Below are 24525 nucleotides of genomic sequence, written 5' to 3'. Positions count from 1 at the left end.
ATGGTTGCTAAGAGACGTTGTTTGTAAACATTCAGTTTTTTATCACGCGCGTGAAAAACTCATCAAAACGCATTGCACCCGCGCGGAAAAAACTGAACAACTAAACGCAATCGCAGACAAAACTGACTTGTTTTAGTGCCAAAATTGCAGCATTTTCACTGAACGCACCCTGAACGCATCAGGATCAAATCCGTCACGCCCGTGTGAAACCAGCCTAATAACTGTAATGTGACTAGAAGTAAAAAATTATGGTTCCTAGTGAATGACTGCAGAAGTGGTTTTGTAAACTGAAAGGGATCAGAGCGGAAATATAAAGGAACATTGCTTAACTGTGCATTATACTATGAATTTGCCGAAATCATTATACCCCTTTTAGGCCCCTTTCACACGAGCAAGATTTCCACGCAGGTGTGATGCGTGACGTGAACACATAGCACCCGGACTAAATCCTGACCCATTCATTTCAATGGGTCTGTGTACATGAGCGTTTTTTTTTTTCATGCATCAGTTCTGAGTTGCGTGAAAAAAGCAGCCCTGGCCTCATAGAAGTGAATGGGGCTTCGTGAAAATGCATTACATCTGGAAGCAAGTGCGGATGCAATGCGTTTTTCACTGATGGTTGCTAGGAGATGTTGTTTGTAAACCTTTAGTTTTTTATCACGCGTGTGAAAAACGCATCAAAATGCATTGCACCCGAGTGGAAAAAACTGAACGCAATCGCAGACAAAACTCTGGTGTGAGTTTCCCTGAACGCACCCTGAAGGCATCCAGACCTAAACCATCACACTTGTGTGAAAGAGGCCTAAGGCTGGTTTCACACGGGCGTTGCGGAAAAATGTGCGGGTGCGTTGCGGAAACACCCGCGATTTTTCCGCGCGAGTGCAAAACATTGTCATGCGTTTTGCACTCGCGTGAGAAAAATCGCGCATGTTTGGTACCCAAACCCGAACTTCTTCAAAGAAGTTCGGGCTTGGGATTGATGTTCTGTAGATTCTATTATTTTCCCTTATAACATGGTTATAAGGGAAAATAATAGCATTCTGAATACAGAATGCTTAGTATAATAGCGCTGGAAGGGTTAAAAAAATAATAAAAACGTTAACTCACCTTATCCCCATGATCGTGTAGTTCCCGGTCGGTCTGTTCTTTAGCTGTGGGCTTGGGCTGAATGACCTTTGGTGATGTCAGATCACATGCTCCAATCACATGGTCCATCACCATGGTGATGGAGCATGTGATCTGACATCACCACAGGTCCTTTAGTCACAGCTAAAGAAGAGACCGACCGGGAACTAGGCGATCATGGGGATAAGGTGAGTTAACTTTTTTATTTTTTTTAACCCTCCCAGCACTATTATACTAAGCATTCTGTAGTCAGAATGCTATTATTTTCCCTTATAACCATGTTATAAGGGAAAATAATACAGTGAATAGACTGTCACCTAGAACCCATGCGTGGAAATCGCACCGCATCCGCACTTGCTTGCGGATGCTTGCGATTTTCACGCAACCCCATTCATTTCTATGGGACCTGCGTTACGTGAAAAACGCAGAATATAGAACATGCTGCGATTTTCACGCAACGCATAAGTGTTGCGTGAAAATCACCGCTCATGTGCACAGCCCCATAGAAATGAATGGGTCAGGATTCAGTGCGGGTGCAATGCGTTCAACTCACGCATCGCACCCGCACGGAAATCTCGCCCGTGTGAAAGGGGCCTAAGGGTACTTTTAGGCCTCACGCACACGACCATTGTTTTATTCCGTGTCCGTTGTGCCGTTTTTCGTGATTTTCTGCAGACCCATTGATTTTCAATGGGTCAGTTGAAAACTCGGCTAATGCACCGTTTGCCATCCGCGTCCGTGATCTGTGGTTCCAGTCCGTCCAAAAAATATAACTTGTCCTATTATTTTCGCGGAAAACGGTATGCGAACCTATTCAAGTCAATGGGACCGCTAAAAAACGCGGAGGCACACAAGATTTTCGTCCACGTCCGTTTTTTTCCTATCATTTGCATGGCAAACCTGTCTTAGACTTTTTTTTACATTCCTTTAGGCCTCATGCACACGGCCGGCAAACCGCGGATCCGCAAAAAACGGAAGGCGCCCGTGTTGCCTTTCGCAATATAAATGCCTATTCTTGTCTGCAAATCCCGGACAAGAATTGGACATGTTATATTTTTTTTGCGGTGCCGCGGTGCTGTCTGCATCTTTTGCAGCTCCATTGAAATGAATGGGTCCGCATCCGAGCCGCCAAAACGGCGGCTCGGATGCGGACCCAAACAACGGCCGTGTGCATGAAGCCTGTAATTTAGTTACAGGATCGCGCTTGAGTCCGCGCGATAGACGGGATCGCGCTGCTACTGAGGCCGACGGCGCATGCGCCGCCTGTACAAGCGCGGTCCCGGTGACTGAGCCGGGTGTCAATTAGACTGCATAGAGGCGGGGTTAGGGCAGGGGAGTTACAGCCTGGAGTGAGGGAAGGGCTACCCCCTTGACTTCTAGCGTGACTTGTGGAGCTGGAGAAGAGTACTTTATAAGGCGATTTTTTTCATGCATATACGTGGCAGAAAAGCGGGACAAGACTGTATGATAACACAATGAGGATGATCTATAAGGTACTTTTGATAGTTTATTAAGTGAAATGCAGGTGAAAGGTTCGCTTTAAATGATCCTGAGGGTTATGGAACAAAAAAGTAAAGTGGAAGACCCAAAAAAAATTCATCAGCACTGTGCCGGAGGATCCAATTGGCTGTCCGTCAAGACACTGGACGATCCTCGACCCAAATTAAGACCCTTACTGGTGCTGACTGCAGCCCAATAACCATCAGACGGTATCTGAGACTGAAGGGCTTCAAAAACAAAAAACGTCTTCAAAGACCTCGTCTCCTTGAACGCCACAGAACTGCTCGTTTGGACTTTGCAAAAGAGCACCAAACATGGGACATTCAGGTGGAAGAAAGTTTTATTCTCTGATGAGAAAAAATTTAACCTTGATGGTTTCCAACGTTACTGGCATGACAAGCAGATCCCACCTGAGATGTTTTCTACGCGCCACAGTGGAGGGGGCGCCATAATGTTCTGGGGTGCTTTTTCCTTCAGATGAACAATGGAGCTTCAGGAAGTGCAGGGGCGTCAAACGGCCACTGGCTATGTCCAGATGTTGCAGAGAGCATTCCTCATGACTGAGGGCCCTCGTCTGTGTGGTAACGACTGGGTTTTTAACAGGACAACTCTACAGTACACAATGCCCGCAGGACAAGGGACTTCCAGGAGAATAACATCACTCTTTTGGCCCATCCTGCGTGTTCCCCTGATCTAAGGGGCCAGCTGTTCCGTTCCGCAAAATACAGAATGCACACGGTCATCATCCGTATTATTGCAGGTCCGTGTTTTGCAGACCGCAAAAGACATACGATTGTGTGCTTGAGCCCTAAGGGTGCCTTCTGACACAGCAGATTTTGTAGCAGAATTTTCTACGACTGAAAATCTTTTGCATTCGTCTAAATGGGGCTTGCAGAAATCCATGTGCTTGCTGCACCATTCAAATTAATGGAAATTATTTTCAGGAGCAAAAAATTCTGCAATAAAATCTGCTGCGTGTAAAAGCACCCTAAGGCCTCATGCACACGACCGTTGTGTGCATCCGTGGCCGTTGTGCCGTTTTCCGTTTTTTTTCGCGGACCCATTGACTTTCAATGGGTCCGTGGAAAAATCGGAAAATGCACCGTTTTGCAGCCGAGGCCGTGATCCGTGTATCCTGTCCGTCAAAAAAATATGACCTGTCCTATTTTTTTGACGGACAACGGTTCACGGACCCATTCAAGTCAATGGGTCCGTGAAAGAACACGGATGCACACAAGATTGGCATCCGTGTCCGTGATCCGTGGCCGTAGGTTGCTTTCATACAGACGGATCCGAAGATCCGTCTGCATAAAAGCTTTTTCTGATCTAAGTTTTCACTTCGTGAAAACTCATTTCCGACAGTATATTCTAACACAGAAGCGTTCCCATGGTGATGGGGACGCTTCTAGTTAGAATACACTGCAAACTTTGTACAAGACTGCCCCCTGCTGCCTGGCAGCACCCGATCTCTTACTGGGGGATATGATAGCACAATTAACCCCTTCAGGTGCGGCACCTAAAGGGGTTAATTGTACTATCATATTCCCCTGTAAGAGATCAGGGCTGCCAGGCAGCAGGGGGCAGACCCCCCCCCCTCCCCAGTTTGAATATCGTTGGTGGCACAGTGTGCCCCCACCATCGCCCCCCCTCCCTCCCTCTATTGTATTAAATCGTTGGTGGCACAGTGTGCCAACCACCATCGGCCCCCCTCCCTCCCTCTATTGTATTAAATCGTTGGTGGCACAGTGTGCCAACCACCATCGGCCCCCCTCCCTCCCTCTATTGTATTAAATCGTTGGTGGCACAGTGTGCCAACCACCATCGCCCCCCCCCCCTCCCTCTATAGCAGTAACATTGGTGGCAGTGTGCGGTCTCAACAGTAGAAGATTCATACTTACCTGCTTGCTGCTGCGATGTCTGTGAACGGCCGGGAGCTCCTCCTACTGGTAAGTGACAGTTCTTTAGCAATGCGCCGCACAGACCTTTCACTTACCAGTAGGAGGAGCTCCCGGCCGGACACAGACATCGCAGCAGCCAGGTAAGTATGAATCTTCTACTGTTGAGACCGCACACTGCCACCAATGTTACTGCTATAGAGGGGGGGGCGATGGTGGTTGGCACACTGTGCCACCAACGATTTAATACAATAGAGGGAGGGAGGGGGGCCGATGGTGGTTGGCACACTGTGCCACCAACGATTTAATACAATAGAGGGAGGGAGGGGGGTCCGATGGTGGTTGGCACACTGTGCCACCAACGATTTAATACAATAGAGGGAGGGAGGGGGGCCGATGGTGGTTGGCACACTGTGCCACCAACGATTTAATACAATAGAGGGAGGGAGGGGGGGGGGGCGATGGTGGGGGCACACTGTGCCACCAACGATATTCAAACTGGGGAGGGGGGGGGGGGCTGCCCCCTGCTGCCTGGCAGCCCTGATCTCTTACAGGGGAATATGATAGTACAATTAACCCCTTTAGGTGCCGCACCTAAAGGGGTTAATTGTGCTATCATATCCCCCAGTAAGAGATCGGGTGCTGCCAGGCAGCAGGGGGCAGTCTTGTACAAAGTTTGTAGTGTATTCTAACCTGAAGCGTCCCCATCACCATGGGAACGCCTCTGTGTTAGAATATACTGTCGGATCTGAGGTTCACGAAGTAGCTCATATCCGACAGTATATTCTAACATAGAGGCGTTCCCATGGTGATGGGGACGCTTCAAGTTAAAATATACCATCGGATTGGAGAAAACTCCAATCCGATGGTATAAAAGAACTCCAGACTTTACATTGAAAGTCAATGGGGACGGATCCGTTTGAAATGGCACCATATTGTGTCAACATCAAACGGATCCGTCCCCATTGACTTGCATTGTAATTCAGGACGGATCCGTTTGGCTCCGCACGGCCAGGCGGACACCAAAACGACTTTTTTTTCATGTCCGTGGATCCTCCAAAAATCAAGGAAGACCCACGGACGAAAAAACGGTCACGGAGCCACGGACCCCGTTTTTGCGGACCGTGAAAAAAAACTGTCGTGTGCATGAGGCCTAAGGCCTCTTGCACACGAACGTGTGCGCCCCATGGTATGGCTGCGGCCCGCAAAATGCACGAGCAAGGTCCGTGGGGCAGCAGCAGCGGATCACGGACCCATTCACTTTAATGGGTCCGCGATCCGGCCTTTCCGCAAAAAGATAGGACATGTCCTATCTTTATGCGGAACGGACGTACGGGACGAAACCCCACGGAAGCACTCCATAGGGTTCCGTTCTGTGCTTCCGTTCCACACCATTCCGCATCTCCGGATTTGCGGACATATTAAAGTTAATAGGTTCGCATCCGTGATGCGAAATGCCCACGGAACAGCACCCGTGTATTGCGGATTCGCAAATGCGTTCTGCAATACAGCAACGGGGGTTCGTGTGCAAGAGGCCTAAGCTTCACTCACTCACAGCCACATAGTCTTGTATTATCAGTGTACAGAATGATGACAATACACGAACAATGCATCTCCAAACAGTAGTTTTTTGACAGTTCTCAGATAGCAATACTATAAAACACCTTAAAATGAGTGAAAATAGCGAAAAAATTTTACTAGGCAAACCTCGATTTAACTAAGCAAATAGTTATGACCCTCCTATTGGATAATTACTAAATGGGCAATTATCTTTCAGCTGGCAATAAGTTATTTAACCCCAACTGGTGCAATGAGTTGCTTATGTCTTAAACAACCATGTCGAAAGACACATCTCGTGGTCGTGGAAAAGATGTTAGTCTGTTTGAGAAGAGTCAAATCATTGGCTTGCATCAAGCAGAGAAAACATCTAAGGAGATTGCAGAAACTACTTAAATTGGGTTAAGAACTGTCCAACGCATTATTAAAAGCTGGAAGGATAGTGGGGACCTATCGTATTCGAGGAAGAAATGTGACGGGGAAAAAATCCTGAATGATCGTGATTGGCGATCACTTAAACGTTTGGTAAAATCAAATAGAAGAAAAACAACAGTAGAACTCAGGGCTATGTTTAACCACTTAAGGACCACAGGTTTATACCCCCCTAGTGACCAGGCCCTTTTTTACAAATCGGCACTCCACAACTTTAGCGGTTTATTGCTCGGTCATGCAACTTACCACCCAAATTAATTTTACCTCCTTTTCTTCTCACTAATAGAGCTTTCATTTGGTGGTATTTCATTGCTGCTGACATTTTTACTTTTTTTGTTATTAATCGAAATTTAACGATTTTTTTGCAAAAAAATGACATTTTTCACTTTCAGTTGTAAAATTTTGCAAAAAAAACGACATCCATATATAAATTTTTCGCTAAATTTATTGTTCTACATGTCTTTGATTAAAAAAAAATGTTTGGGTAAAAAAAATATGGTTTGGGTAAAAGTTATAGCGTTTACAAACTATGGTACAAAAATGTGAATTTCCGCTTTTTGAAGCAGCTCTGACTTTCTGAGCACCTGTCATGTTTCCTGAGGTTCTACAATGCCCAGACAGTAGAAAACCCCCACAAATGACCCCATTTCGGAAAGTAGACACCCTAAGGTATTCGCTGATGGGCATAGTGAGTTCATAGAACTTTTTATTTTTTGTCACAAGTTAGCGGAAAATTATGATTTTTTTTTTTTTTTTTTTTCTTACAAAGTCTCATATTCCACTAACTTGTGACAAAAAATAAAAACTTCCATGAACTCACTATGCCCATCACGAAATACCTTGGGGTGTCTTCTTTCCAAAATGGGGTCACTTGTGGCGTAGTTATACTGCCCTGGCAATTTAGGGGCCCAAATGTGTGAGAAGAACTTTGCAATCAAAATGTGTAAAAAATGGCCTGTGAAATCCGAAAGGTGCACTTTGGAATGTGTGCCCCTTTGCCCACCTAGGCGGCAAAAAAGTGACACACATCTGGTATCGCCGTACTCAGGAGAAGTTGGGGAATGTGTTTTGGGGTGTCATTTTACATATACCCATGCTGTGTGAGAGAAATATCTTGGCAAAAGACAACTTTTCCCATTTTTTTATACAAAGTTGGCATTTGACCAAGATATTTATCTCACCCAGCATAGGTATATGTAAAATGACACCCCAAAACACATTCCCCAACTTCTCCTGAGTACGGCGATACCAGATGTGTCACACTTTTTTGCAGCCTAGGTGGGCAAAGGGGCACATATTCCAAAATGCACCTTTAGGATTTCACCGGCCATTTTTTACAGATTTTGATTTCAAACTACTTCTCACACATTAGGGCCCCTAAATTGCCAGGGCAGTATAACTACCCCACAAGTGACCCCATTTTGGAAAGAAGACACCCCAAGGTATTCCGTGAGGGGCATGGCGAGTTCCTGGAATTTTTAATTTTTTGTCACAAGTTAGTGGAATATGAGACTTTGTAAGAAAAAAAAATAAAAATCATCATTTTCCGCTAACTTGTGACAAAAAATAAAAAATTATAGGAACTCGCCATGCCCCTCACGGAATACCTTGGGGTGTCTTCTTTCCAAAATGGGGTCACTTGTGGGGTAGTTATACTGCCCTGGCATTCTAGGGGCCCTAATGTGTGGTAAGTAGTTTGAAATCAAAATGTGTAAAAAATGACCTGTGAAATCCGAAAGGTGCTCTTTGGAATGTGTGCCCCTTTGCCCACCTAGACGGCAAAAAAGTGTCACACATCTGGTATCGCCGTACTCAGGAGAAGTTGGGGAATGTGTTTTGGGGTGTCATTTTACATATACCCATGCTGGGTGAGAGAAATATCTCTGCAAAAGACAACTTTTCCAATTTTTTTATACAAAGTTGGCATTTGACCAAGATATTTTTCTCACCCAGCATGGGTATATGTAAAATGACACCCCAAAACACATTCCCCAACTTCTCCTGAGTACGGCGATACCAGATGTGTGACACTTTTTTGCAGCCTAGATGCGCAAAGGGGCCCAAATTCCTTTTAGGAGGGCATCTTTAGACATTTGGATCCCAGACTTCTTCTCACGGTTTCAGGCCCCTAAAAAGCCAGGGCAGTATAAATACCCCACATGTGACCCCATTTTGGAAAGAAGACACCCCAAGGTATTCAATGAGGGGCATGGCGAGTTCATAGAAATTTTTTTTTTGGGCACAAGTTAGCGGAAATTTTTTATTTTATTTTTTTTCTCACAAAGTCTCCCTTTCCGCTAACTTGGGACAAAAATGTCAATCTTTCATGGACTCAATATGCCCCTCACGGAATACCTTGGGGTGTCTTCTTTCCGAAATGGGGTCACATGTGGGGTATTTATACTGCCCTGGCTTTTTAGGGGCCCTAAAGAGTGAGAAGAAGTCTGGAATATAAATGTCTAAAAAATGTTACGCATTTGGATTCCGTGAGGGGTATGGTGAGTTCATGTGAGATTTTATTTTTTGACACAAGTTAGTGGAATATGAGACTTGGTAAGAAAAAACAAACAAAAAAATATATATATTTCCGCTAACTTGGGCCAAAAAAATGTCTGAATGGAGCCTTACAGGGGGGCGATCAATGACAGGGGGATGATCAGGGAGTGTATATGGGGTGATCACCCCCTCTGTCACTGATCACCCCTCTGTCATTGATCACCCCCCTGTAAGGCTCCATTCAGACGTCCATATATTTTTTACGGATCCACGGATACATAGATCGGGACCGCAAAACACATACGGACGTCTGAATGGAGCCTTACATGGGGGTGATCAATGACAGGGGGGTGATCAGGGAGTGTATATCGGGTGATCACCCCCCTGTCATTGATCACCCCCCTGTAAGGCTCCATTCAGACGTCCGTATGCGTTTTGCGGATCCGATCCATGGATGAGTGGATCCGTAAAACACATGCAGACGTCTGAATGGAGCCTTACTGGGGGGTGATCAATGACAGGGGGGTGATCAATGACAGGGGGGTGATCAGGGAGTGTATATGAGGTGATCACCCCCCTGTCACTGATCACCCCCCTGTAAGGCTCTATTCAGACGTCCGTATGCGTTTTGCGGATCCGATCCATGGATGCGTGAATCCGTAAAACACATGCAGACGTCTGAATGGAGCCTTACACGGGGGTGATCATCCCATATAGACTCCCTGATCACCCCCCTGTAAGGCTCCATTCAGACGTCCGTATGCGTTTTACGGATCTGATCCATGGATGCGTGGATCCGTAAAACACATGCAGTCGTCTGAATGGAGCCTTACAGGGGTGTGATCAATGACAGGGGGGTGATCAATGACAGGGGGGTGATCAGGAAGTCTATATGGGGTGATCACCCCTCTGTAAGGCTCCATTCAGACGTCCGTATGTGTTTTGCGGATCCGATTCATAGATGTGTGGATCCGTAAAACACATACGGACATCTGAATGGAGCCTTACAGTGGGGTGATCAATGACAGGGGGTGATCAGGGAGTGTATATGGGTGATCACCCGCCTGTCATTGATTCCCCCCCTGTAAGGCTCCATTCAGACGTCCGTATGTGTTTTGCGGATCCGATTCATAGATGTGTGGATCCGTAAAACACATACGGACATCTGAATGGAGCCTTACAGTGGGGTGATCAATGACAGGGGGTGATCAGGGAGTGTATATGGGTGATCACCCGCCTGTCATTGATTCCCCCCCTGTAAGGCTCCATTCAGACGTCCGTATGTGTTTTGCGGATCCGATCCATGTATCCGTGGATCCGTAAAAATCATACGGACGTCTGAATGGAGCCTTACAGGGGGGTGATCAATGACGGAGGTGATCAGGGAGTCTATATTGGTGATCACTCCTCTGTCATTGATCACCCCCCTGTAAGGTTCCATTCAGACGTCCGCATGTGTTTTGCGGATCCGATCCATGTATCAGTGGATCCGTAAAAATCATACGGACGTCTGAATGGAGCCTTACAGGGGGGTGATCAATGACAGGGAAGTGATCAGGAAATCTATATGCGTGATCACCCCCTTGTCATTGATCACCCCCCTGTAAGGCTCCATTCAGACGTCCGTATGCGTTTTGCGGATCCGATCCATGTATCCGTGGATCCGTAAAAATCATACGGACCTCTGAACGGAGCCTGACAGGGGAGTGATCAATGCCAGGGGGGGATCAGGGAGTCTATATGGGCTGATCAGTGGTTTATAAAGGGTTAATAAGTGACAGGGGGGGTGTAGTGTAGTGTAGTGGTGTTTGGTGCTACTTTACTGACCTACCTGAGTCCTCTGGTGGTCGATCCTAACAAAAGGGACCACCAGAGGACCAGGTAGCAGGTATATTAGACGCTGTTATCAAAACAGCGTCTAATATACCTGTTAGGGGTTAAAAAAAATCACATCTCCAGCCTGCCAGCGAGCGATCGCCGCTGGCAGGCTGGAGATCCACTCGCTTACCTTCCGTTCCTGTGAGCGCGCGCGCCTGCGTGCGCGCGTTCACAGGAAATCTCGGCTCACGCGAGATGACGCCTATTGGCGTTAGCGTAGCCTGGGAGAGCCGCCGCAATGACGCCTTTCGGCGTTAGCGCGGCGCCAAGTGGTTAATAGCGAAAGTAAGAGCATTTCCACATGCACAATGCAAAGGGAACTCAGGGGATTGGGACTGAGCAGCTGTGTAGCCCTAAGAAAACCACTAATCAGTGAGGCAAACCAGAAAAAAGGGCTTCTGGAGCAATGGAAGGTCATGTGGTCTGATGAGTCCAGATTCACCCTGTCCCAGAGTGATGGGCACATCAAGGTAAGAAGAGAGGCAGATGAAGTGATGCACCCATCATGCCTAGTGCTTACTGTACAAGTCTGTGGGGGCAGTGCTATGATCTGGGGTTGCTGCAGTTGGTCAGGTCTAGGTTCAGCAACAGTATGTGCTCCAAGAATGAGGTCAGCTGCCTACCTGAACATACTGAAGAGCCAGGTTATTCCATCAATGGATTTTTTTCTTCCCTGATGGCATGGGCATATTCCAAGATGGCAATGCCAGGATTCATCAGGCAGTGAAAGAGAAGTTTAGGGAGCATGAGACATCATTTTCACACATGGATTGGCCACCACAGAGTCCAGACTTTAACCCCATTGAGAATCTTTGGGAAGTGCTGGAGAAGGCTTTGCAGTCAGACTCTACCATCATCAATGCAAGATCTTGGTGAAAAATTAATGCAACACTGGATAAAAATTAATCTTGTGACATTGCAAAAGCTTATCGAAACAATGCCACAGCGAATGCATGCTGTAATCAAAGCTAAAGGAGGTCCAATGAAATATTTATGGTGGTGACTTTATTTTTTGGGACGGGCAGTGTATATTGCAAAGATGCTGGAAGTAAAATTTTCTATTGCTAACGTTAACCAAATATGGAGCTTAAAAAACATTGTTCATCAATATTCGCGGACCCTGGGTCTAGGCTGTGTAACATCCACTATACAGCATACGGCACTGTTTTTGATATATTGTGAGGAGGCTGCATTCCAGTGGGCCTGCCAGGAGTTGGACGATCAGATATTGATGATCCTTCCTTAGGATAGGCCATAAATATCAAACTGGAAAACCCCTTTAAGACTGTCTAGTTTACGTTTACACTGTCTTAATGTTAGACTGTATTAGTAAATCTAAGTGTAAATCTAAATCTATGTGTCTCATGCCAAAATGGTATTGGATCCCTTAGGGGGAAGCAAGAAAATATCCTCTGTGAGAAGTTTTCCTGCTTCTAATGAGATCCAATCCCGTTTTTGGCAGAACATAGACCTCACACAGACCACGAATGAGGCAGTGTTAACGTTGCCTTAGACTGTATTCATGTTTTTAAGTCATGTTTTCATTTTAATTTCAGAAAATCAATGTTATCAAGACATGACAGGTCCTTGTAGTTTATATGACTTATTCCGGCATCTACAGAACACAATGAAACAACTGCAAGCTTAGCAAGGGTGAACTTTGTAAAAGCCTTCTTCTACCACGTTACTGGGTCACAAACACCCACTATGGATTGCCATTTCCCAGTGTCAGCCAGAAGTACTGCGAGTCCCAGTTTTTTTTTTTTTACCTCTATGAGCTTAGTATAAGAGGGACCAGACCACCGCAGATGTTTAAACTGGCCGCAAAATGTTTGCTTCTTTCCAATCCAAGCTTTTAATCTGATGATGCTGGCAGATAATGATAGGTACTATTATGGAGCGTGACAGAAGTTAAAACAAGCCGCTGCTTATGTATTCATGCCCTGTGCAGAACTGTTTACCTAATCTGTAAGTACGCTGAACAAACAGTGACATGGCGTAAGATCCCTAATATACACATGGCCATAGCATAACAGGGGGACTGCTTTACCACAGTCACAAATGGAACTTTGCAGGGGAAAAAAGTTTGAGTTTCACTGCTGGCAAAGTCATCTGCTCCTATAAACCAGAAAACCTTTAAATGAAGGAATGCTGGACAAAAAATAGTAATTAATTTATGGGCATCTGTCTGAAAGCCAGGACTGTGTCTACATTTTCCAGTGAATTCCACATCAGACATTCTAGAGTGTGAGTTACCTTCTGATAGAATGATCACCTTTCATTAGATTTTTTTTTTATATTCCATAAACATTTTTTTCGTAGAAATGGAATTAATGACATTAACTATCCATAAAGCTTAATGGGGTGGTGTCATCTGAAATATTGGTGGCATATGGCTAGGATATGCCACCAATGTCAGATAGGTGCAAGTCCCATCTCTGGGACCCACACTTATCTCTAGAACAGGCCCCCTAATGAAGGAAAGAGCACCGCATATGCACGGTGTGCTCTCCATCCACTTATATTAGAGTTCCAAATCTAGCCAACGAGTGCGCTCGGCTATTTCCAGAACTCCCATAGAAATGAATGGAGAGTGCGCCACGTATGCACCTCTCCATTCATCTCTATGAGAGTTCGGGAAATAGCCATGCTCAGCTTGCGCCTGCTTGTTGATGCATTGTTGATGCAAATATTCAAACAACCAATAAAATAGCAGCGACCCAAAGCACAGAAGCAAGCAGATATGGTCAAGAGTCTCAGTGTGTGTTCAGCCCAAACATCAGAATGATGAATAAATGTGATGTAAGTGGCTCCGACCATTTAAAGGGATTGTCTGGAAGATATTTTGTTTTAAGCAGGTTCAGAATGCTGTTAACAAAAAGTCATACTTTACAAAACCCCCACTGCTCCCGTTCTCATGATTCCCAGGTCCCCTTCCAGTTTCTGCTTCCTGTTCCCTCTTAACTCATTCACTGGCGGAGGCTGGTCACTGCTGTAAGTGATTGGTTCAGAAGTCATTTCCTGTAGAAAGGCACACAGGAATCATTGGAACAGTAGTGGTAGGTAATCTGTAACTTTTGACTTTTTTGTTTAAAACTTTTTTTTTACAGCAGTCTGCGCCTTTTTAAAAAGTATATATTAGCCAGCCATTAATCATTATGAATGTCTGAGAAATTACAGCTCTACTGCAGTGATCCCCCAAACTTTTTTGTACCAGGGACCGGTTTCACGCAAAATAATTTCCCCATGGACCGGTGTGGGGGGAGGTGGGGTTAAGGTGGTAAATTACACACATAAAACATAGTCATTAATAATCCAGTTTTTGCCCCACACTGTGACTTACAGGTGATGTCTCCTCTTGCTGGAGTCATTCTCTTACCTTTTTCTCAGTCCTGCATAAATCACTCTGATGACGTCTCTTGACCACAACTTTTTTCTATTTAGCATTAATGCCTCCTTTTATGCCTCTACTTCATCATCCCCATTTACGCCCCAGTAGATATCATGCCCCCCCCCCCAGTAGTGCCCTCTTCACATATAGTTCCTCCTAGTAGTGCCCTCTTTACAGAAAGTGCCCCACAGTAGTGGCTTCTTCACATAAAGTGCCCCCTAGTTGTGGATTCTTTAAAATAGTGCCCCCCAGTATTGGTCTCTTTAAATATGATCCCTTTCCCAAAAAGTGTCTCTTTACATATAGTGTCCCCCAGTAAATAATGCACAACCCCTCCTTAGTGCCTCCAGTAGTGATCTCTTTAAATATAACACGCCCCCAGTAGTGCCTCTTTACATATAGTGCCCCCCTGTATATAATGTACATACCCCTCTTCCTTAGTGCCTTCAGTAGTGTCCACAGCTAGAAAAAACCCAGGAAAAAAGTAAAGCTAACTTCATTATGACCACCTGCACTGGGTCTCTGGTGGCATGATGACGACGTCACACCACCTGTGACACAGTACAGGAAGTTGTGATGATGTCATTGTGACCACCCTGCACCTTTGCACTGCATCATAGGCCTCAGGCCTAATGGCCTGCAGGCCATGAAGCTAAACAGCAGGGCACAGGAGCCAATAGTTCCTGTCCCCACAGTTCAACTTTGGAGCTCCCAACGGACCAGTACCAGATGATCTACGGCACGACACGGTACTGGTCCGTGGCCCTGTAGTTGGGCACCGCTGCTCTACTGGGTCTCTAGAGTTTATAGAAAATGTTTTTTTAAACAAAAACTGGAGGAGAATTACTAAGCTAAATGTGGCAGAATTCTGACTTAGTGCATGCCAAAAAAATTGGCATGCATAATTTGTGCCACATTTATTAATTTGTGTTTTAAATACTTTTTGTGCCTCGCTCCACAAGGGAAAGAAATGTGGCTTAGTGAGAAATTTAGTGTAGCTTAAGATGTGTCAACATGCACCAAAATTGCACAAAAGCCAACCTATAAGTGGTGTAAAGTTCTATAAAAGTGTCCAAAGATGCACCAAATTTATCATCCACAATGAACCATTGTGATAAACCTGGGGCATCTAGTCCAGTGCACAACTTTTTGAGAACCACGTTGTGATATTGAACCATTCCCAAGGCCATAATAAAACTTAAAGGGGTATTGCCATCCAAGACCTTTATGGCAGCTCCGTAGTCTATACCATAAATGTCTGATGGTACAGATCCACTTTTTTGCACTCCCACCTATCAGAAGAATGGGGGCTCTTCTCCCCCCGTGAGCCCTCCAAAAAGGAAGAGACTATGACTTTCTCCATGCAGAACAATGGAGAGAGCTACATGCATAGAGTGCCACCTCCCTCATATACACCATTAGTACTTACCCATCTTTACTTCTCCTAAGCCGTCTGCAGCTTCTCAGCTCTCAAATTACATGTGATGATCAATTCTGTGTCCAAATGATTGGGGTCTCTCAAATTGGCATTGTGGGCCACATGTGGCCACCAGGAGGCCGGTTGTGTACCTTTTTAAGTTTAGTTTAAATATTACACAGGATTAGTAAATCTGCTATTGAATGAGCTCTGTAAGTAAAACAACTTGAAACAGAAATCAGTAGACTGGTGAATGAGGCAATCATACTACAAATAAGGCTACATTCACACGTCAGTATTTTTCTATATCCCGAATTTCGGTCCGTTTTTAGCGGATCCGCTGTTCCTGAAAATGTTTCCATATGTCATCCGTTTTTTGCGGATCCGCAAAAAACGGAAACATGTATAAATTTCACAAAGCAAATAAAGTTGTTTAGATTTCTTTGAAAAAAAAAAAAAAAAGTTAATAAGTGATTTCTGTGGGCAGGATTTAATTTCCAGGAACGGATTCCGCATAAAACGAATGACATACGTAAGGACATACGAATGTCATCAGTTTTTTGCGGAACCATTGACTTTGTATTGTACCAGGATCCGATTTTTGCGGAAAAGAATAGGACAAGTTTTATATTTAATCGGACGTGCGGAACGGAACAACGGAAACGGACAGCACACTGTTGTCCGATTTTTTTCAGGACCCATTAAAAATGAATGGGTCCAGATCTGGTTCTGATCTGTTCCGCAAAAAACGATACAGATCAGGAAAGAAAAAACGGACATGTGAATGGACCCTAACTTTGTGGTATAGTGAAGAGCTCCTCTGAAGGTACAGCATGTCAAACCAGAGAGCGGATAGTCTAAAGCATTGGATGACGACATTGGTTCTTTCCGGTCAGATAAGGACTGAAAACTTTGCAGATGGTGGGGTCAGAATTTGTGAATAAGGTTTATGGTTGTGTAATGATGTGAGATTTATTTTCTTTGCATAATTAATGGTTTTTACAAACGGAGCATTCCTTAAAAACCACAACCTACATTACCTGAGTATTGTTGCTGTCATGTGTCCTGCAATACAACATGCTTTGTCACAAAGTACACAGCTCATGTGGCAGTGAGTATATTATGATGACCTGCACAGTAATCAGATCTAATCTGTAAGCTCTTTCCAATATAGTACCTTTTATAAAGGAATGGGAGATTTGCTAGATTACTGCGAATACACCTGCAGTAGCTGTATGATGTTATCATGTCCACATGGGCCAAAAACTGTACTCAACATTTACAGCAACTTCCATGAGCAACTTGAATCCATACTAAAAAAATCCCACACTGTTCTGAGAGTACAGGTGAAACTCGAAAAATTAGAATATCGTGCAAAGTTCATTTATTTCAGTAATGCAACTTAAAAGGTGAAACTAATATATGAGAGACTCATTACATGCAAAGCGAGATATTTCAAGCCTTTATTTGGTATAATTTGGATGATTATGGCTTACAGCTTATGAAACCCTAAAGTCACAATCTCAGGTACCCTTTGCTCAGGGGGTATGGATTAATTAGCTGACTAGAGGGTGACACTTTGAGCCTAGAATATTGAACCTTTTCACAAAATTCAAATTTTAAGCTGCATTAATGCAATTCCTTTTAATTTGCATTACTGAAATAAATAAACTGTTGCACGATATTCTAATTTTTCGAGTTTCACCTCTATACCCAGGTACAATGGGGCAAATTTACTAATTCTTTGTAATTCTTCGCCCACACACAAGCATGCCATAAATTTGCTTGCTTTTCTGGACAGGAACAGTTGTACTAATCTAGACAGATAAGGGCAGTTACTCCATACCACCCAAATGTCCCAGATCCAGCAGAACAGTCCTGGATTTGGGTGTCGGTCCTGGGAGGGCCAAGGTATGTCCCACTCTCAGCTGTTTTTGTGTTCTTAGGACACAGAGACAGTTGATGGCGATGGTGAAGCAGGGAGCTGTCCGCTCCCTGCTTCTCCACTCAACTGACGGCTCTCCCCAGCAGGCTGTCATGGAACCATGAACCAGACGTACAACAAGAGATAAGCGGAAAATAAGAAGGTTTTATTGAAGAGCAAGCCGTAAGCAAAGTCCGAACGGATGGCTAAACCGAAGCAGGGTCTTGCGGAGACAGAGGTCAGGAACCAGAAGGGTAGTCAGACGAAGCCAGGAACAGGAACCAACGGGGTAGTCAGACGAAGCCGGAATCAGGAACCAACGGGGTAGTCAGACGAAGCCGGAATCAGGAACCAACGGGGTAGTCAGACGAGGCCAGGATCAGGAACCAGAAGCAGCAGCAGTCTTGGAAGCATGTGAACACAGGAGGACCAAGCAAGGAACTGAAGCCACAGACCTCCTATATATATGAGCTGGGCATCCAGCTCCTCCCAGTGGGAAGGAGGAGCCGCAGGGTGGGAGGCTACAAGAAAACCCAGAAACCAAGATGGCCGCCAGCACATGTCAAACGAAGGGAACAGCAAGGAGGTAAGACCATGACAGTACCTCCCCCTCAAGGGCCCCTCCTCCGCGGAGTAAGGAACGGTTTCTGAGGGAAGCGTGCGTGGAAGGCTCGGAGCAAAGCAGGAGCATGGACATCTGCGGAGGGAACCCAGGAACGCTCCTCTGGACCATAACCACGCCAATGGACCAAAAACTGCACCCGGCCGCGGACCAGGCGTGAGTCCAGGATATTGCTCACCTCATACTCCTCACGATTGCCCACTTGGACCGGACGAGGCCGAGGAATCGAGGAAGTGAAACGATTACACACCAGTGGCTTCAACAGGGAGACATGAAACACGTTGGAGATCCGCATGCCAGGAGGAAGCGCAAGGGCATAGGCTACCGGGTTTACCCTGCGAAGCACTCGGAAGGGACCAACAAAGCGAGGCGCCAGCTTGGGAGTGGGCACTCGAAGGTTGAGGTTGCGGGTGGACAACCATACGCGGTCTCCGACCTGGTAGGAAGGAGCGGGCGCTCGTCTGCGATCAGCCTGGAGTTTCTGGCGCTGCGCAGAGACCTCAAGGGACCTCTGGATCTGTACCCAAGAAGCACGTAGGACGGAAAGGTGATCCTCCACAGCCGGAATATCCTGGGGAGAGAATACCTCCGGTAACACGGCAGGTTGGAACCCATAATTGGCCATGAAGGGAGACGTCCCAGAGGAAGAGTTCACCGCCGTGTTCCTGGCAAACTCAGCCCAAGGCAGGAGGTCAACCCAATTGTCTTGGTGATCGGAGACATAGCAACGAAGGAATTGCTCCAAGGCCTGATTGGATCGTTCTGCGGCCCCATTGGACTGAGGGTGGTAGGCCGAGGAGAAAGAGAGATGAATCCCCAACTGGGAGCAAAAGACGCGCCAGAACCTGGACACAAACTGACTCCCCCGATCCGACACAATCTCCTTGGGCAAACCGTGCAACCAGAAGACCTCCCTGGCAAAAATCGAGGCCAACTCTTGTGCAGAGGGTAACTTCTTGAGAGGAACACAGTGGCACATTTTGGAAAACCGATCCACAATCATGAGAATGACCGTATGGCCTCGGGATGCAGGGAGGTCCACAATGAAATCCATCCCCAGGTGTGACCATGGACGCTCCCCGGTGGCTATGGGTTGCAAAAGGCCCAACGGAAGGTGCCGAGGGGACTTACTCTGGGCACAAACGGAGCATGCCGCTACATATGCGGCGATGTCGGAACGTAGAGAAGGCCACCAGAACAGACGTGAAACCGCCCAGGACAGCTGATTCTTTCCAGGGTGCCCCGCGGCCTTGGAGTTATGGTAGGTTCGCAACAACCGAGTGCGCAACTCCTCAGGCACAAAACATCTGCCGTTGGGTCTCCCAGAGGGAGCACCAGATTGAGCCGCCAAAATCTGCTCACCCAGAGGAGAAGTCAGGCTGGTGCGAATAGCGGCCAGGATCTGATTCGGGGGTATGACCGTAGTCGGAATCGACTCCTCCCCGGACAGCTCGGAGTACTGCCGTGATAAGGCATCCGCTCTGATGTTCTTGGAGCCGGGTAGGTAGGAGACCACGTAATTAAAACGTGACAAGAACAGAGCCCATCTGGCCTGACGTGGTGTCAATCTCTTGGCCTCAGAGAGGTAGGTCAGATTCTTGTGGTCCGTCAGGATGAGAACCGGAACCACCGAGCCCTCGAGCAAGTGCCTCCATTCTTTAAGGGCCTGCACGATGGCCAATAACTCCCTGTCACCAATCTGATAGTTGCACTCCGCGGAAGACAGTTTCCGGGAGTAAAACCCACAAGGAAGCAGAGGACCCTCTGGTGTTCTACGCTGAGACAGGAGGGCGCCTACTCCCGTCTCAGACGCGTCCACCTCGAGGACAAAAGGCAACCCAGGGTTGGGATGCGACAGAATCGGAGCCGACACAAAGGCGGACTTTAGAGCCTCAAAAGCTCGGATGGCCTCGAGCGGCCAGACCTGAGGATTACTGCCCTTCCTGGTCAGATCCGTGAGAGGCTTGGCTAGCATGGAAAAGTCCCTGATGAACTTCCGATAATAATTGGCGAAGCCCAAAAAGCGCTGCAGGGCACGAAGCCCACTGGGCTGGGGCCACTGTAAGACAGCCGAAACCTTCTCAGGATCCATGGAGAACCCCTCAGCGGAAATGATGTAACCTAAGAAGGTTACCTGGGATCGGTGAAATTCGCATTTCTCAAGCTTACCGAACAGCTTGTTCTCTCGTAAGCGTTGCAACACTCGTCTGACATCCAGAATGTGGGCCTCCATGGATGCAGAATATACCAAGATGTCATCCAAATAGACCACCACACACTGCTGCAACAGGTCACGGAAAACATCGTTGATGAATTCCTGGAAGACTGCGGGCGCATTGCACAACCCAAAGGGCATAACCAAGGATTCATAATGACCGGTCCTGGTGTTAAACGCGGTCTTCCACTCATCGCCCGCCTTGATCCTTACCAGGTTATATGCCGCCCTCAGGTCGAGTTTGGTAAAGACCGTGGCCCCTTTGAGGCGATCGAACAGCTCGGAAATCAAGGGTATCGGGTAAGCGTTCTTGATCGTGATGCGATTGAGACCCCTGTAATCGATGCAAGGCCTCAACTCGCCGCCCTTCTTTTTCACAAAGAAAAATCCAGCCCCTGCCGGGGACGAGGATTTGCGAATGTGTCCGCGTGAAAGCGCCTCCCTCACGTACTCCTCCATGGCCTCATTCTCCGCTACCGACAGTGGATAGACTTTGCCACGAGGAGGAACGGCACCGGATTGTAACTCTATGGCACAATCGTATGGGCGGTGCGGAGGTAGGGCAACCGCGCGCACCTTATCGAATACATCCCGGTACTCTTCGTATTCAGGAGGCAACAGAGAGTCCGAGGAAGTACACAGCAACTTGACAGGCCCATGGATGCAACTAGCCCCACACTGCGGTGACCACGAGAGGATCTCGACCGATCTCCAATCGAAAGTCGGATTATGCTTCTGGAGCCAGGGGTACCCCAAGACCACCGAGTAGTGTGGAGACGAAATAACCTGGAGACAGACCGACTCTCTGTGAACGGCACCAATGGCTATCCCCACTGGAAGGGTCTCATGAGTCACGTGTGGCGGCAGAAGGGGTCTGCCGTCTATCGCCTCAAGAGCCAGTGGGGAACCTCGAGGCTGCAGAGGAATGGAATTGGCGGCAACGAACACTCTATCAATGAACAAACCACCAGCACCAGAGTCCACCAACGCCTGGGTCGTCACCGAGCCCCCGACCCAGGAGAGGACAACCGTGATCAGTGGTTTGTCAACACGGGAAACCGGGGACGAGGAGACTCCACCCAAGATCTGCCCCCGACAGGACCTCAGGTGCGAGCGTTCTCCCGGACGGTTCGGACATGCCAACCGAAAATGCCCACCGAGACCACAGTACATGCATCGGCCCTCGCGTCTCCGGAGTACCCTCTCCCCCTCAGACAGGCGAGCAAACCCCCGCTGCATGGGTTCACCCCCAGACAAGTCATCCCCAGGAGGCGTGGGAGGAGAGGGAGGCACGGGTGGGACAGCAAACGTAGGCGCCAATCTGTTAGGAGACCTCCGCAGGCTCTCCTTAAAGGAAGGTCTCTCCCTGAGTCTGGTGTCAATCAAAATCAGGAAAGAAATAAGAGACTCGAGCTCCACTGGTAGGTCCTTAGCTGCAACCTCATCCTTCAAGGCATCCGAGAGACCATGAGAGAAAGCAGCGACCAGAGCCTCATTATTCCAGCCCACCTCTGCTGCCAGGGTACGAAACTCAATGGCGTATTCAGCTACGGATCGTGAACCCTGTCTGATGGACATAAGGAGCTTCGCAGCAGAGGCAGCACGAGCCGGCACATCGAATACCTTCCGAAGAGAAGCAACAAAACCGGAAAACTCGGCAACCACCGGATTGTTGTTCTCCCATAAAGGGCTGGCCCAGGCCAAGGCCTTGTCCGAGAGCAGCGAGATCAAGAAGCCCACCCTTGATCTCTCAGTAGGAAAGGCATGTGGCAGCAACTCGAAGTAAATGCCCACCTGGTTAAGGAAACCTCGGCACTGAGTTGGCTCTCCCCCAAAGCGCTGTGGAAGGGGGGCAGAACCGGTCATACCCTGAAACACCACAGGCGCAGCAACAGGTGTCAGGGTAGACTCTGGCGCAACAACCGGAGCGGCAGTAGGAGCGGGCCCAGGAGCGACAACCGACCCATCGGCAACGGAAGCTAAATGAGCCGTGCGTTCAAGCAGGGTTTGCAACGCCACAGCGAACCGACCCAACAGGTGATCCTGCTGATCAAGTCTGGCAACCAGCGTAGGTAGCGAGGGTGGCCCTGTACCGTCAGAATTCATGGCTTGGTCCTAATGTCATGGAACCATGAACCAGACGTACAACAAGAGATAAGCGGAAAATAAGAAGGTTTTATTGAAGAGCAAGCCGTAAGCAAAGTCCGAACGGATGGCTAAACCGAAGCAGGGTCTTGCGGAGACAGAGGTCAGGAACCAGAAGGGTAGTCAGACGAAGCCAGGAACAGGAACCAACGGGGTAGTCAGACGAAGCCGGAATCAGGAACCAACGGGGTAGTCAGACGAAGCCGGAATCAGGAACCAACGGGGTAGTCAGACGAGGCCAGGATCAGGAACCAGAAGCAGCAGCAGTCTTGGAAGCATGTGAACACAGGAGGACCAAGCAAGGAACTGAAGCCACAGACCTCCTATATATATGAGCTGGGCATCCAGCTCCTCCCAGTGGGAAGGAGGAGCCGCAGGGTGGGAGGCTACAAGAAAACCCAGAAACCAAGATGGCCGCCAGCACATGTCAAACGAAGGGAACAGCAAGGAGGTAAGACCATGACACAGGCACAATGCGCTCACACATCGCAGGCCCAGGAATCAGCCTGTGCACTCCTCTTACACAGCCCAGCACTGTTATTTGTGACTGTCATCGTGGGAATAGATTGTCGTGGGAGTCCTCTCCTCTACAAGGTGGTAAATAAAGGGTAGGGAACTGTCACAGATTAAGTAGTCCACTATAAAGCAGTCCCTCTGCAACACATTGTAGTAGCCACCATCCTTGGTCATTGACTGCACCTTTCTGTCACATGTTATTAGCTTTCAAGTACCTGCATTCAATATCTGTGCATGGTAACGCCTGAGAAACTGCATTGTAGTTTAGGCAGCGTCCCCTGCATGTGGAGAGGGAATCACGCCCTGTGTAGTGACACAGCCCTAAGGGCAGCTCTCTGTGCGAAATGGTTTAGATCACTTATTGGTTGGCTTACTTTGCACCAAAATTTGGACACTTGTTGACACATCTCATGCCCATGCCATTTCCTCCCGTACTCAGCTAAACAAAACCAAAACTAGACACTATTATGTGTTTAGAACACAAAATAAATGTGGTGCAAAGCATGTGCATCAGTCTTTGGACAAACTAAGGGTGGGTTTACATAACGTTTTCCCATCCGTTTACCCCATACAAAAAACATATACGTTAAATGGATGCCTCAGCCTGATGCCATACAGTGGCCTCCGTTCACTATAGAATTCCATTGTAAAAAAAAATGATGATTACACTTACCGGTAATCGGATTTTCCTGACCCCACGACAGCACCTTAGAGAGAGATGGCTCCGCCCCAGGACAGGAAACCTGCAGCATAAAAAAGGTGGAGCCGCTCTCCCACCTCAGTGAGTTTCCAGAGCATGAGAGGGACTCCCCCTTACGTTAGTTTAATTTACATCCTGTATATGTATATATATATATATATATATATATATATATATTTTTTTTTTTTGCAACACCCGTGAACACACTGACTTACACCAATAGGGAGGGAATAAAGAGGTGCTGTCGTGGGGTCAGGAAAATCCGATTACCGGTAAGTGTAATCATCATTTTTCCTCTCCCCCACGACAGCACCTTAGAGAGAGATTTCAGAGATTATCCTCAGGGTGGGTGACAGAACTCAAAACCTTAGTGCCAAAAAGAAGGTCAGAGATAGAATCAAGCTGAAGCCTATAGTGCTTATAGAAGGTGGACGGAGAAGACCAGGTGGCCGCCCGACAGAACTGTTCAATAGATACGCTGGCCCTCTCTGCCCAAGAAGTGGACACCGCCCTCGTGGAGTGAGCCCTCACAGAAATAGGGGGAGACACGGCGGCTACTGAATATGCCAAGGATATAGCTTCTCTAATCCACCGGGCAATAGAAGCCTTAGAGGCAGTATTACCTTTTCTTGCCCCACCGAACAGAACAAATAAGGCAGAGGACTTCCTCCAGTCTTTAGTCACCTCCAGGTACTGCAAAATGCACCTCCTG

General features: G+C 47.3%; 1 protein-coding gene across 1 annotated transcript in view; it reads left to right on the top strand.

Moving 5' to 3' along the window:
* WIF1 (WNT inhibitory factor 1) overlaps window positions 1-24525 on the top strand; it is a 121463-nt gene that overhangs the window by 90398 nt on the left and 6540 nt on the right. The gene's annotated exons all lie outside the window — the stretch shown is intronic.

This window comes from Bufo gargarizans, chromosome 2 (assembly GCF_014858855.1).
Source record: "Bufo gargarizans isolate SCDJY-AF-19 chromosome 2, ASM1485885v1, whole genome shotgun sequence".
Classification (NCBI taxonomy): domain Eukaryota; kingdom Metazoa; phylum Chordata; class Amphibia; order Anura; family Bufonidae; genus Bufo; species Bufo gargarizans.
This window is presented reverse-complemented; position numbering and strand designations above follow the sequence as displayed.